Genomic DNA, 14,644 nt, shown 5'->3' with positions numbered 1-14,644 from the left:
TGATTCTCATTGCCTCAACGTGCTTGTTGTGTTTCACTTGAGGCAAAGGTTTAGTGAGTGGATCGGCTATATTGTCATCCATTCTAATCTTGCAAATTCTGTTTTCACCCTCGGACTTCCATTCCCTTAACATGTGAAATCGCCTCATGACATGTTTGACTTTCTGATGCTCCCTTGGCTCTTTGTCCTGAGCAATAGCCCCACTATTATCACAGTAGAGGTCTATTGGTCCCTTTATTGAGGGGACAACACCAAGTTCACCAATGAACTTACGAATCTAAACTGCCTCCTTAGCTGCTTCTGAAGTTGCCAAGTATTCGGCTTCAGTTGTAGAATCTGTAGTCGTGCTTTTCTTAGCACTCTTCCAACTGAACGCTCCTTCATTAAGACAGATTACGTATCCTAATTGTGACTTGAAGTCGTCTTTATCAGTGTAGAAGCTTGCGTTGGTATAACATTCAACAACCAAATCCTTACTCCCACCATTGACCAGAAATTTATCCTTGTTCCTTTTCAAGTACTTTAGGATATTCTTGGCCGCAGTCCAATGCGCCTCTCCTGGGTCTGATTGTTATCGGCTTGTAGCACTCAAGGCATATGATACATTTGGCCTAGTACATATCATGGCATGCATGATTGATCTAATAAGCAAAGCATATGGAATCTGACTCATCCTCTCTCGCTCATCAGGTGTCTTCGGACATTGTTTCTTGCTGAGATTGATGCCATGTGACATGGGTAAGTGACCTCTTTTGGCTTTCTCCATATTGAATCGTGCCAGTACCTTATCGATATAAGTACTTTGGCTCAATCCAATCGTCCTTTTAGATCTATCCCTATAGATCTTGATGCCCAATATGTACTGTGCCTCTCCCAAGTCCTTCATTGAAAAACACTTTCCAAGCCAAGCCTTTATAGACTCCAACATTGGAATGTTGTTTCCAATGAGCATTATGTCATTGACATATAAGACAAGGATGCGATGTCACTCCCACTGACCTTCTTGTAAACACAAGACTCATTTGGATTCTTGATAAAACAAAACTCACTAATTGCTTCATCGAATTGCAGATTCTAACTTCTGCTTGCCTATTTTAGTCCATAAATGGACTTCTTAAGCTTGCATACCTTCCCAGCATTGTTTGGATCTACAAAACCTTCTGGCTGTGTCATGTACACAGTTTCTTCCAAAATTCCATTAAGGAAGGCGGTTTTGATGTCCATTTGTCATATCTCATAATCATAATATATGGCAATTGCTAGGATAATCCGTACGGACTTAAGCATGGCGACTGGCGAAAAGGTTTTATCATAATCAACACCGTGAATTTACCTGTAACCTTTTGCCACCAATCTAGCTTTGTATACATCTACATTTCCATCTTTGTCGGTTTTCAACTTGAAAATCCATTTGCAACCGATAGGTGTGTAACCTTCGGGCAAATTAACCAAGTCCTAGACTTGATTTTCAAACATGGAGTCCATCTCGGATTTCATGGCTTCTTGCCATTTTTCAGAGTCGGGGCTCTTCATAGCTTGTTTGTATGTCACTGGCTCATCTTCATCCATAACTAGGATGTCTTGATTCTCGGTTAAGACAACGTCGAGGTATCTGTCTAGTTGAGATCTTGGCCTTTTCAACCTATGTGGGTAATAGATTGAGATTTTCTTTGTCATTTTGTCTTTGACCATTTTCAACAGTTGCTTCCAAAGCACTTTGATTGTCAGTTTTGTCAGTTTGACTTTATTGCTCACCTTCTCGAACTTCATCAAGTTCGATTTTCCTCCCACTTGTCATTTTGGAAAGATGCTTTTTTTCCAAAAAGACACCATCTCGAGCAACAAATATTTTAATCTTAGATTTGTTGTAGAAGTAATACGTCTTTGTTTCTTTTAGATATCTCATAAATAAACATTTGTCAGATTTTGGTGCAAGCTTGTCAGATACGAGTCTTTTGACATATGCTTCTTAACCCCAAATCTTAAGAAAAGACAACCATAGAGGTTTCTTCGTCCATAATTCATATGGAGTTTTTTCGACAGCTTATGACGGAGTGAGGTTTAGTGTAAGTTCCTCGGTTAGAAGTGCATGTCCCTAAAAAGAGATAAGAAGATTGCTAAGACCCATCATTGATTGGACCATGTCTAATAGATCAGAGTTCGATTATTTCTCCTTTCAGACACTCCATTCCATTGTGGAGTTCCAAGAGGTGTCAGTTATGAGAGAATTCCATGTTCTTTCAGATGATCGTCGAATTCGTAGCTCAAATACTCGCCACCTCGATCCGATCGAAGTGCTTTGATTCTCTTGCCAAGCTGATTTTCCACTTCACTCTGAAATTCTTTGAATTTCTCAAAAGATTTAGATTTGTGTAACATAAGGTAGATATAGCCATATCTACTAAAGTCGTCCGTGAATGTGATAAAATAGCGATAACCATTTCTTGCGGTTGTGCTCATTGGTCCACATACATCCGTGTGTATAAGACCCAATAAGTAACTAGCCCTTTCTCCCAACTTGGATAATGGCTGCTTTATCATCTTGCCAAGTAAGCATCCTTCGCAGTTTTCAAACAACTCTAAGTCGAAAGAATCAAGAATCCGTTCATGAAGAAGTTTCTTCATGCGTTTGATGTTAATATGGCCAAGACGACAATGCCACAAGTAGATTTGATTGACTCAATGGTCTTAGCTCTTTTGCTGGTATCATTAAAATTTGTCTAATCACATTTAGAATGTGTAATCCCATAAAACATATAAGCAAGACATTCAAAACAACCATTGTTATAGTCTTGTGATCAAATCAACCCGGCGTCCAACGCCATGGATCAAGATATGTTCGATAGTAAGCAAAACATAATAAAACGAGAATTAGTTCTATTACAAGCCAAAGACAAATAATGTGCCTACAAGCATGACAGAAGGACCATCTTCATTGTCCGCTCGTAGTTGCACATCCACTTGTGAAGCCTTCTCACTTGGTCCCTGGAAATAGGAGCATAAAGTGAGTCATACATGGTATCTAATACCTATGAGTAGCTTATACACAAGTGTTAATAAGGTAGATAGAACATTCCTCTTTTCCTCATCTTCTCGGAAGATCTTGCATTCCCTCTTGTAGTGGCCTTGCCCACCACAATAGAAGCATCGCATCTTCGCTTTGTTATTGAACTCCTTCTTCTTCATTCTCAAGGGCATCTTGGTAGCACCATAGGAGTCGGCCTTGCGAAGCATTTGCACCACCTCATTCAATGAGTATGACTCCTTCCTGGATGCCATATGCATCCTAAGTGCATCAAAGCCCGGGTGGAGTGAGCCAAGCAAGATATGACCCGCCATCTCATCCTCTAATGAGATTCCAAGAAGCTCGATGTGTTTAAAGAGCCTAGTCATTCTAAGCACATGAGGTTGGAGGGGAATACTAGGTCTCAATTTGGTATTGTAGACCCTAGACCAAACTCGATACCTTTCCTTGGCAAGGCAACCTTCCTCCGAGGCCTTGATTTTCATGTTCACAATTTACCTAGTCAAATTATTAACATTCAAGTCCCGAGTCTCGGAAGACATATTGACTAGCTCCTTAAGACTATTAAGAAGCATGTCTGGAAGGTATGAGGTGAACTTCCTTTTCCAATCCTCCAGAAGGGAGTTTCTCATCAAATTTGTGATCTTGTAACAATCCAAGGACCAAGATTCATGAGTATCATCACTCATGTGTCCCTTAGAGAAGAAGCTTGGAATGGGAGTGTACAATATCTACTCCATGGAACTATTCCATATAGTTCTCTGGAGTTCCTCTTCCCATTCCTTGAAACTGACCAAGTTTAGGCTAAAAGCCAACTTGTCGGGGAGTTTTGGGCACATGTTATTGTTGTTAATTTCAGACATTTTTCTACAATTGAAAGAATTTGCAATGATAAACCATTCATAAAATCAATAAGTTTGAAATTTAAAGCATACATGCAAATTTTCAATCTTATTAAGAGTTTTATCCCCACATTTAAAATTATCCCTTTTAGGCGAGAATAAAACAGTTCCAGAACCCCAAAAATCAAAAAGTGATTAAGCATGCTTTGGCTTGTCTTAACACTTAATATTTTAAGGTAAGCAATCCAATTGTTAATAGCTCTAAGCTACTCTTGGTTTGATAAAATGTCGCATCTAATGTTTTCTTGACATTTATCTCCATTGCCACGACATCTAAGGACTCCTTACTAATATCGTTGAGTCTAACCAAAACTAACGTATATATGATGCCTTTCTTTGGCAAGCACACCAACATACCTTACTTCCCTAGGAAAGTAGTAATGCCTTGCTTCGGCATTGTCCATTACTATTTTCATTAATTCCGTAAGTGTCATTTTGGAATGGCAGATTTAACTCAATATTCTTTGGGACTTAGGGTTTCTATGTTGGTTGATTTAAGTGAACTAAACTAATCATTCAACATTCGAAATCCTAAACATGCACCTAACATCACAATTATATATAAGCATAAGCATAAATATATAAAACATAAATAAAGATGCATTTGGCAACTAGTATGACCCCTTGAAACTTGAGTCTTCAAATATTCAAGGGCCTTCGTTGCATCTTCTTGGCTTCGTCTTCTTAGAAACGCCGTCTTCGAGACATCACCACCAATTATGCAACTACTAGAAAAGCTAGGACTAATCTAAATAATTTAAGTACAAAAATACTTAACGGCACGCAGTCCGTATTTAGATTTACAAAAATACAAAACGGAACACAGTCCGTATTTACTATCCAATTCGGGCCCCACTAGTTGCCATTTTGTAAAACCTGCATTAGAATATCTATTCCATTCATCCATTCACTAACATGAATGGCCATGCGTTTTACAAATAATTCAAGCAACAATTCAAAACATGCGCAAAACTAGTTACTAACTTAGGTGGTTAATCCAATTAACGCGTAATTAAAACTAGTCAAAGTTGTAATCCGATTATGTGAATTAACGCAATAATAATAGCTCAAACGATTAATGAAGTTCCCACTAAATTCAACATCCAACTTAATTAAAATTAATCCAATTAAAATTAATTAAGTCGGTTAACCCAAAATTTTGCCAAATTATTTTGCAAATGCCGAGAAAAACCAAGGCCTAGCCTCGTTTTAATTAAAACAAAAACCGCAAAACGCAAAATTAATAGCCCCTCAATGGTCAAGTGCCTAGCATCAAAGCCATGGGATTAGGCTTGCTAGGCACCAAGGTCAAGGCTGCGTGCGGGTGCTGGCATGCCCAACTAGCAGCGCATGGCACACTTGCTGGCACCAGCAACCTTGCAACATGATACCATGCTCACATGCTGCTGGCGCTGACAGTGTGTGGATGGCCTGCTAGTGCTCGCAAGGTTCGCTGCCCAACAACACTTGCGCGCTGGCTGCCACATCCACGCGCATCTGACCGCATCACCGCACCAGTTACTCGCATACATCGCGCACACACACACGCACCTGCAAGCTGCATTCCCTTGACAGCCACATGCGGGCTGCGTAGGCAGCCCAGCTAGTCGAGGGTTGTGCTCGAGGCTTGGTGCCTTTACGTGCTTGTGCTTCGGAATTTTATTCCGATTTTGTGTGTGACATAAAAATTAATTCTAATTATTTTTAAGAACTAATATTGAGCAAAATGAAAATAAAATTAGTCCAACTTAAATAAATTCAATTTTAAGTGCACAAACAAAAATTATTCTTTAAATTATTTTTGGCTCAACTTGATGCTACAAAAATTGAAGGCTATTCTCACAATTAATTTAACCAACATAAATTAATAATGAGATTTCACAAAATAGTTGAATAAATAATCATTTATCTAATGAAATTTTTTATCCAACACTCACTTGTGCACATTTGAATATTGTAATTTTTCAATATGAAGAACAATAATTATTCAAGCACAAGTATGGACATTTTAAGATTTTAATCAACTCAAAAATGATTAAAACTAAAAATTTGTTCATTATGCATTTTAGAAAGTTAAGATCCAACCAAATAAACAATTAAAGATTGAATCTTTAACATTTTAGGGGCTTCAAAAATACATTTCACCATAAACATTTACACTCCAAGCAATTAATTTGCAAAAATGTGAAATTGCAAGTTTATGTGAAAATAAGAGCTAACCAAATTAAACACCAACTATGACTTCATAAACATGCTTAATGAGGGTTGAAATTGCAGAAGATTAATGGTATAATCAAACACATAATCCAACAATTGCATGCCATAATTAATCCAGGTTTAAAGATTTAAAATTTTTCGTCAAAAATGAAAAACCCCTTGAAAAACAACTTTCTGGGTGGATTTAGGCTTCTGGAAGGCCAATATTAACTACAACGTGGTTATAGTTGATTTACAACGTCGAATCCACCCAAAATTCACTATTTTTGAGTCAAAATAGGAGTTTATAATCCAAAATTAGCATAAATAAGATTTTAATCCAATTAAAAATGAGCTCCTAATCTAATTAGGATGCTAAACCAGAAATTTAAATCCATTTTAAATTATCTTAATTAATTTTAAGTTGTAAAAATTAAATGCAAGAGGCTCTGATACCACTGTTGGGTTTTACGGTGACCGACACCGCGCGGAAACAAAACTCGATAACCGGATCGCATGCTTAATAATTACAACATAAATAAAAGCTTACAAATAAACATAAACATAAGAGAAGAGAGAGAAAGAATGCTCACCCTTGTAGCGTGCTTCACTCAACCGTTGAGCTCGGACTTGAAAGCTTCAAGTTTCGCAAATGCGAGAACCTGCAACGGTTCACACCCTCGCTACCGAAACGTAACCGGTCCTTACCCCGAAGCTTAGTCGGGGCTAGACCAAAAATAACTTAGAATTTACGAACAATGGTTTTTTCGCTTTTGGAGATCCCTCAAAGTTCACCAACTCAAGTAAAAATCCCATTACCCCATGATAGGTATTTATAGGGAAAACTCCCTATACATACCCATCATCTTTCAATGTGGGATAATTGGTAAAAAGCAAGTATAAGATTAAATTTAATTCCAAATTAAATTAAAATGCCAAAACAATCACCAAACGACAAGTGGCACAAGGAGAGCAAGGGGATAAGTGAGGACCACAAGGGGAGGACCACCTTCCCCTTGCTCGCCAAGCAACCCCAAAGAACCGGCCTCCACACACTCGGCTTATCGCAGCGCACCAGCTGGCGTGGCCTGCCTTGGGCGCCAAGGCTGCCTCGCTGGCAGCCTAACCCCTTGGCTGGGCCTGCTAGCTGGCCCGTGCGCATGCGGCCTCGCACCACCCAACAATAGCATGCCTCGCTTATACGGGCTGCTATGCGCTGCTGGGCGCTACTCTCGCTCACGAGGCCCTGCGAGCTTCGTTAGCTGCTGATGCCGTGCTAGCGTGGGCTTACTACTGACCCTTGTGCGCTACCAGCCAAATGATAGCTTTCGGTAGGGCCTGCCAGCCAAACCACGCATTGATGCGTGCTGGTGCTAGTGTGCGAGTGACCAGGTGCACTAGCCCCGCAAGCATGCTCAGCCAGCACGCCTAGTACGCGCATGCATGCTGGGCTTACGGCACAACCATGCCTTGTAGCTGGTGGCCTATGCTAGCCTAGCTCTCACTTGGCTAGGCCAATGCGAGGCTACGGTTTAACGATGACTTATTGTTTAGATGATTTTTCCGTCTCGTCGACCCTTAAATTTTACTCGACTTACGACGCTCGGCTTCGACGCTCAAAGTTCGAAATCCGACGTCTTTGTTTGTAAAATCTCTATTGACTCATATAATCCTTCAGATTAATTTTTCTCTTTGTTTCGGTTACACGATTGGGTGTGACCCGAAGGGTTCAGTCAAAATTAATCTGTAATATTAATTATTCATTAATATTAGTGATCGGAAGCGGCCTCCAGCTAGGCGTTCCGATCACTTGACCTCACTAAATAATTAGCTTTCTAATTAATTCCGAACCCTTTATCGGAATAATACACTTGTTCGAAGGACACGATTCCTTTCACTTGCGCGCAGTCGTATGGTAGGATTCAATTCAGTATCTTTTTAGAAATTTTGAATCTTTTGCAAGCACAATTATGAAGTTTGCGCTAGGTTGCTGCGCATAACTTACATAGTTGCTCGCGACTTCTTGAGTTGCGCGTGGATTTTCCACTGGCAGCTCTAGGTTTTAACCTTAGCGTTCTACATCCGTGCGAAATTAGGTTTAATTCGTGGATTAAGCCTAATTTCTAGTCAGGCTTAGTCTTATTAAGCTTTGTTTCATTTTGTTTGAGTTAAACTAGTTTATTTCATGTGTTTAGGCCTCAATTAGTAGTCCATTGACATTCCTCACTACAATACAGCACAAAGATGGAATTATTTATCATCATAGCACTTCCGGTCGGGACAAGGGACCAAAAGTAGATGTTTATAATTAGCCCCCACTTTGACCGAGTCTAGAAATAGACGAAGATCAAAGTAGTCAAGGAAGTGAATTCGAGACTCATTCTGTGAAGTTCCTCAAAGATAAGGAATCTTTCAGTAGTGTTGAGAATGTCAAAACTATTCTCGGTTCACTAAATGTTCAAGATAAGTAGCTACTATGATCAAGGTAATTGAGCTTAGCGCGCTAAAGAGTGTAGGTTGACCCTTTGAAAGTATAGAACACTTTTACAAGTAAAGGCTATCTTGGGTAATGTCATGTTATGTAAAGGTATCGGGTTTAAAAAGATAAAAAGAAGATGATACCTTCTCAATATGGCATCAGTGGTCAAAAGTCTCTTGATCTGTCACTGAGACTTTAGTCCATGATTTTAACAAAAGAAGGATGATAAAATGGAGTGGTGATTTGGCATCCGTAGCTTAACACCTGAATAAAAGGTTGGCATCCGTAGCTAATACAAAGATTCGATGTCCACAAGATAGAAATACATGTCTCAGGATTGAATGCATGTATCCAAATCCAATGAGAGTGATGAAAATCGGCAACTCGCTAAGCAGTTTTGTCCACAAGATAAGAACAATCGTCTCAGGACTGGAGGCACATGTCTACATTGTAGCTTAGTGTAGGCGTCATTCGAAGCGCGCCTATCTAAGCATGTTGTGAATATGCTTGTCAATCATAGGAAGTGGGAATTGACATTATACAATTAGGGACAAGGATAGTAGGGAGCCACCAACAAGTTTTTAAGGAACTTGTAAATCGTTCACGGGTCATTTAAGGCTACCACGATTAAGGGACAACGATAGGCAACAACGATGGACCCATGAAGGTTACACCCCATTCATAATCCCTGAGATTACTAACTCCATATGCTCCGGAACCACGAAAGGAGGATCGGGGATGATGGTATGAAGTGAGTCACGGAGTCACATTCGCCCGTATTGCACTACAAAAATAACGAGAATAGGCAAAGCCTAAAATCGCAACACTAATAAAATTGTTACCCTTGATAACCTAAGGCAACGATTTTAAAATGTTACTTTGAACCAAAATAACAATACTAGATCCCTATGCAACAACTATAAAAGTGTTGCTATAGAGCATTAAAGTCAACAATCACCTAAAGTGTTAATTAATTTAGTTACTTTTGGGTTATCTTATTATTTAATAATTTATGATGTTAAATTAAATAAAAAAAAATATTTTATGATTTTTAGGATTTTATCTTATTAAAAATTAAGCTAATGACAATTACAAAAATAAATTAAAAAATCTTAGATGAAAAAAATGAAAATGGATTGTGAAAATTATAATTGAATAATATAATTTTGGGATAATTGAACCCGACCCGATTCCCAACCCGACCCGATTCCAAACTCGAGTTATTGAGAACAAACCCAGATCCGACTCAGCCCGACCCAAACGACCCAAAATTGACCCAATTTGACCCACTTATCATATTTTGTACTAACCCAAACAATCAAAACCATTTGAATCAAATGATCCAAAATTCAACCTAAACCCGACCCGTTAACCTGAATTGACAAGTCGCGATGACCCGATCCATATAACAATCTGAATACAAGCTCTAAAAGGGCGGAAAAATTGAAAAAAAATAGGGCGGAAAAATTAAAAATAAAAAGAAAAAAGGCGGAAGAATTACTGCGACTACGATTTTCACATTAGTTATTCAGTTACCTAATTCCTTCTTCTTCCTCACTCTCTCTCTCCTCAAAGATGAAGGTGCAGACGCACTGCCGCAGCCTAAGCACCACCAGGCGACAAATACCCCCTTGCATTTCCTTTTCTATCTCCCCTTGCTTGGTATTCAGGGGTTTTTTTTGGAGCTTTTACTTCTGCAATTCTCACTTTCTCTCTCCTCTAGCTCAATTGGTATTCTAGGGCTTGACAAATTTTTTGGTTAATTTTAGAAAATATTTCCTAATTTCTAAAATTTGGGCTTGATTTTCAGTGAGATCAAAGGGAATTTCTAAGCGCTTCAACAAATCAGAGAAAAAGTTGCAAAAGACCGTCAGGAAAAGAAAGAGGAAACGATTTGTAAGTCTGGTTTGTTTTTTCTTCTTCAATCGTTAAATTTCTGAACTGTATCTGGAATTTTTGAATTGTTTGGCTTCATTTCTATTTTAATTGCAATCTATTATGTTTAAATGAATAAATTTTCATTCTATCAAGTTGTTTGATGTCAACATTATAGTTTCTTAATTTACTATTGCTGTCAATTAAATTGAATTCTACAATTATGCGTCGAATTTTCTCCAGGAAATTTGACAAAAATATGACCAAATTAGTAATTTTTATGAAATTAGTCATAAAGTCTGATGAGAGTAGTAAACTGACTTTTGAGTTAAATACCTAAGATTCTGACAAATTAGTCATAAAGCATTGACGACAAAGAGCTCAATACCAAATTTAATGGTTTATGTAATTGTTAACCGACTATACTCTTATAGTCCTATATGTTTGATTATTGGAAGGTTTAGGGAAATACCTGGTTGTGACAATTATTGTTGATGCATTTTGAACCTTGATTGTGTATAAGTTGGCCATTTAAAGAGGTTTGTAATTGGAATGGGAATTTTATATCTATATATGATCAACGGTTTGGGTGCCTGCTACTATATAATTATTTCTGAGTTTTTTTTTTTTTTTTTTTTTTTTTTTTTTTTATCAACTCATTGCTTGTATGTTGCTGCTTGTTAACATATCAAGACTACTAACTAATTGAAACATTGGTTATACAATATTAGTCAAAACTCTCATGATGACAAATATATAAACCATTAAATTTTGTTTGATAGGTACAGAGTACTTGGTCATTAGTTGATTAAATTGCATAAAGGTGTCAAGCAGCTTCTCATTAACCTAGATATTGTCTAAAAAGCTTATGAAAGTCCTACTTATTTTAACTACTACAGGAATGCAAGATAGTCTTATGAGTAGACTAGTATATCTGATTAAGATCATACTAAATATATACTAATTTTTTTGTAAAATCTTACAATAATTTAATTTCTTATCTTATTTAGTAGAATTCAGGGTATTTTTTATTGCTTTCTAGTACTTTGTCTAGGTGTGGCATTTATAGATATAATTAAGTAGATATGATTAAGTGACCTGTGCATATTTGCTTACAAAAATTATTTTATGTAGTAGCTTATACCATGATTGTGTATAAAAATAAAGCTCATGAGTTTATATAACTCCTATTAGAGGTACTTCCATGGTTTATATGATTATCACCTATATAACTCCTATTAGAGGTACTTCCATGGTTTATATGCTTATCACCTATATATTAGAGGTACTTCCATGGTTACATGCTTATCACCTATATAACTCCTATTAGAGGTACTTCCAGTTGATGATGTTACTCGTTGGGATTAGTAAAGATGTAATCCTATTAGGGATTTGATAGGCATCTGAGAAGCATAATGGTAAGTGGTTAGGTTTATAAATTATCAGTTTCATGACTTTCAAGTATACAACCAATATGCATGTTTACTCATATAAATCTCTGATGTTGTTCTTTTTTTATTAGTAATCTTTTTTTGATGTTGTATACTTGGTTTGTTTTAAGGTTCTATTTTGTGTAGCAGAATTAATCAGACTATTTTTTTGATGTCATCTTTTCATTCTCTTTCGATCATAGCCCTAGGCATACTAGTAAACTATAGTTTTGTAGTTATCTAAAGCTTGCACTATGTTTGACTAGCATGATATTAATAAAAATTGACTGACAAATATTTAGTGTAGTTCATGTTTTGACTTTTTTACTTTTAATTTTGTTGCAGATTAAGTGTTCTGTGTTGTTGCCAAAGGGCAAAGGCCTGTTTAACAAGGTAAGCTAAACCGCCTACAATATTAAAAAAAATTAAATTAAATGGAGAGGAAATAGCTTACATACTGTATAACTTAAGAACTCCATTATTTTAGCATAACATTTAATCTGCACTTTGCTCAGAACTTATGTTAAAGTTAATTATTGCTCTGTACTTGTGTAGTCGTGCATCTTTATTAAGTATTTTAATTTAGATTTTTCTTATTAACCTCTTTGTTGATAGCTTATGAACTTCTAATATATCTAATATTGCTTGTTTGATGCACTGATCATCAGACTATGGATTTATAATACTGGAAAATGCTTAGTTGAATTGAATAAAATTTGAAACTAAATTATAATTGAAGTGAATTAGTTGCATGTTGTGCATTTGGTTTTTTGCTGACTTTGATTATGAGTTTATGCTAAAAGGGTAACTAATTTGAAGTAGGTTGGAGCTGAGGATAAAGAAAGAAGGATAAAGGTTGTGATTGTGTGGGGTATGTTGTCACTTTTAGCTTCTAAAGACTCTTAGTCTCTAATAAAGATGAAGGAAAGCAACTCAGTTCATAGAGGTGAGGCCTGAGTTATGTGATTAGAGATTCTTAACTTATTTTTTTGGTGAGTAGCTACTTAACAAAGATGCGCAAAGTTTTGATATTATTTGTATGTATAGCCCCATATTCCCTTTAAGTTCAGTGAGCTGCTGATATATAAATAAATATCTAAAAGTGCAAGTAAATAAGTAATTAGGATACTTTTTTAATATGATCATCAAATTCAAATGTGACGCACAAAAATTTTCAATATTGATACAAATTTAGTTTGATTAAGAAATTCAAATCATCATTAAATTTGCTTTAAAAAATTGGAAAAAAAAAAACAAAAAAAAGCCTCTATGGGCCTTATTTGCTCAGGTTATGAACTAGAGTCTTTTACTCTTGTTATTGGCCACCTCTACCCCCATTTTAACCGCAGCACTTGGGCTTTTTTCTAATTGTGTTAGTTTTTGAAAAATTATATTCTAACTTTATTAATTGATTGGTAATACAGGGCGTACATGTACATGAAAGAAGATATATATTCAAGACAAAGACGAAGAGTTGATCAATTAGCACTTTAGATTGTTTATAGTCATTTGACCCATTTCCCTCTTTAAACGTTGCATTCTATCTCTTGTGCACTATATTAGATATAAAAAGTTAAACAATTACTGGTATTAGAAATGTACTAGATCGTGAATCATAAGTTATTTATTAGGATTTTTAAGAGTAGATATATTGTGTAGTGAAATTATATTGGATTTTATTTTTAGATTTTGATGAGTACACTTGAATTTTTTTTTTATAAAATCAATTTTCTTCTATATTGATGTCTTATTTCCTATTAGATTGATTATTGTCTATTGTTGAATTCACATGTTGATTCATCTTTATCCATTCAATTTATAATTTCACGTATAATCGCTTTTAAGGTGTTGCTTTTAAGATATTTTGCATCACTTTTGTATTATTACTAACAAATACAAAAAGTGAAAAGGTTGTTGTATATTATGACATAAGGTTACAATTTTAAATTGTCTCCTAAAGTGGCAACACTTTTAATTTGTTTCCTTTGTAAAATTGTTGCCTTAGGTATCATTATACCTTGGCTTTTAAAAATGTTGCCTTTGAACTAAAAAATGTTGCCTTATGAATAAACAATGGGGGCATAAACTACGTCTCATATGTGTTGCCTTAGCTACAAGGCAACACTTTTTTAATATTAGGCAATGGTTTTTCATTGGCCTCTACTCGATTCTTATTGTTAAAAGTAATTCTTGCGATCTCAAAGGCATACAAACAAAGATTCAATTTGCTCCAAACTAGATATTAGGCTAAATTGGTTGAATGTTAATGCACACATAATTCTAATTATAATTGATCACTTGGTTAACAACAAGACTAAAAAGGAACCAAAACAGGTTTTCTAAATTATCTTATTAGTCGTGATATTCAATTAAATATTCCCTTTAACATGCAATATGGTGATCAATAAGCAATAAAATTAACATTGGAAGCAATTTAACCATAACATCGTTAGTCAAATCAAATCATAATAATAACCCTAATCATGATACTAGCAATAATAATAATAATAATAATAATAATAATAATAAGTGTAATTAAGTGAATTAATTACTCACGTTCCACGCTTCTTTAAATTGCTACATCATGAATAAAAACGTTAGATACTTCAATCAATATATAAATCAAATTGAAATTAAATTAAATAAAAGTAAAGTTGATTTGGTCTAAACCCTTAATCGGTTCTACCTTTCACGCCTTGGTTTAAGTATGGAACTTCGGGTGTTGTATGGACTCCAG

This window comes from Chenopodium quinoa, unplaced genomic scaffold, assembly GCF_001683475.1.
Source record: "Chenopodium quinoa cultivar QQ74 unplaced genomic scaffold, ASM168347v1, whole genome shotgun sequence".
NCBI classification, from domain to species: domain Eukaryota; kingdom Viridiplantae; phylum Streptophyta; class Magnoliopsida; order Caryophyllales; family Amaranthaceae; genus Chenopodium; species Chenopodium quinoa.
Note: the sequence above shows the minus strand (reverse complement) of the source record.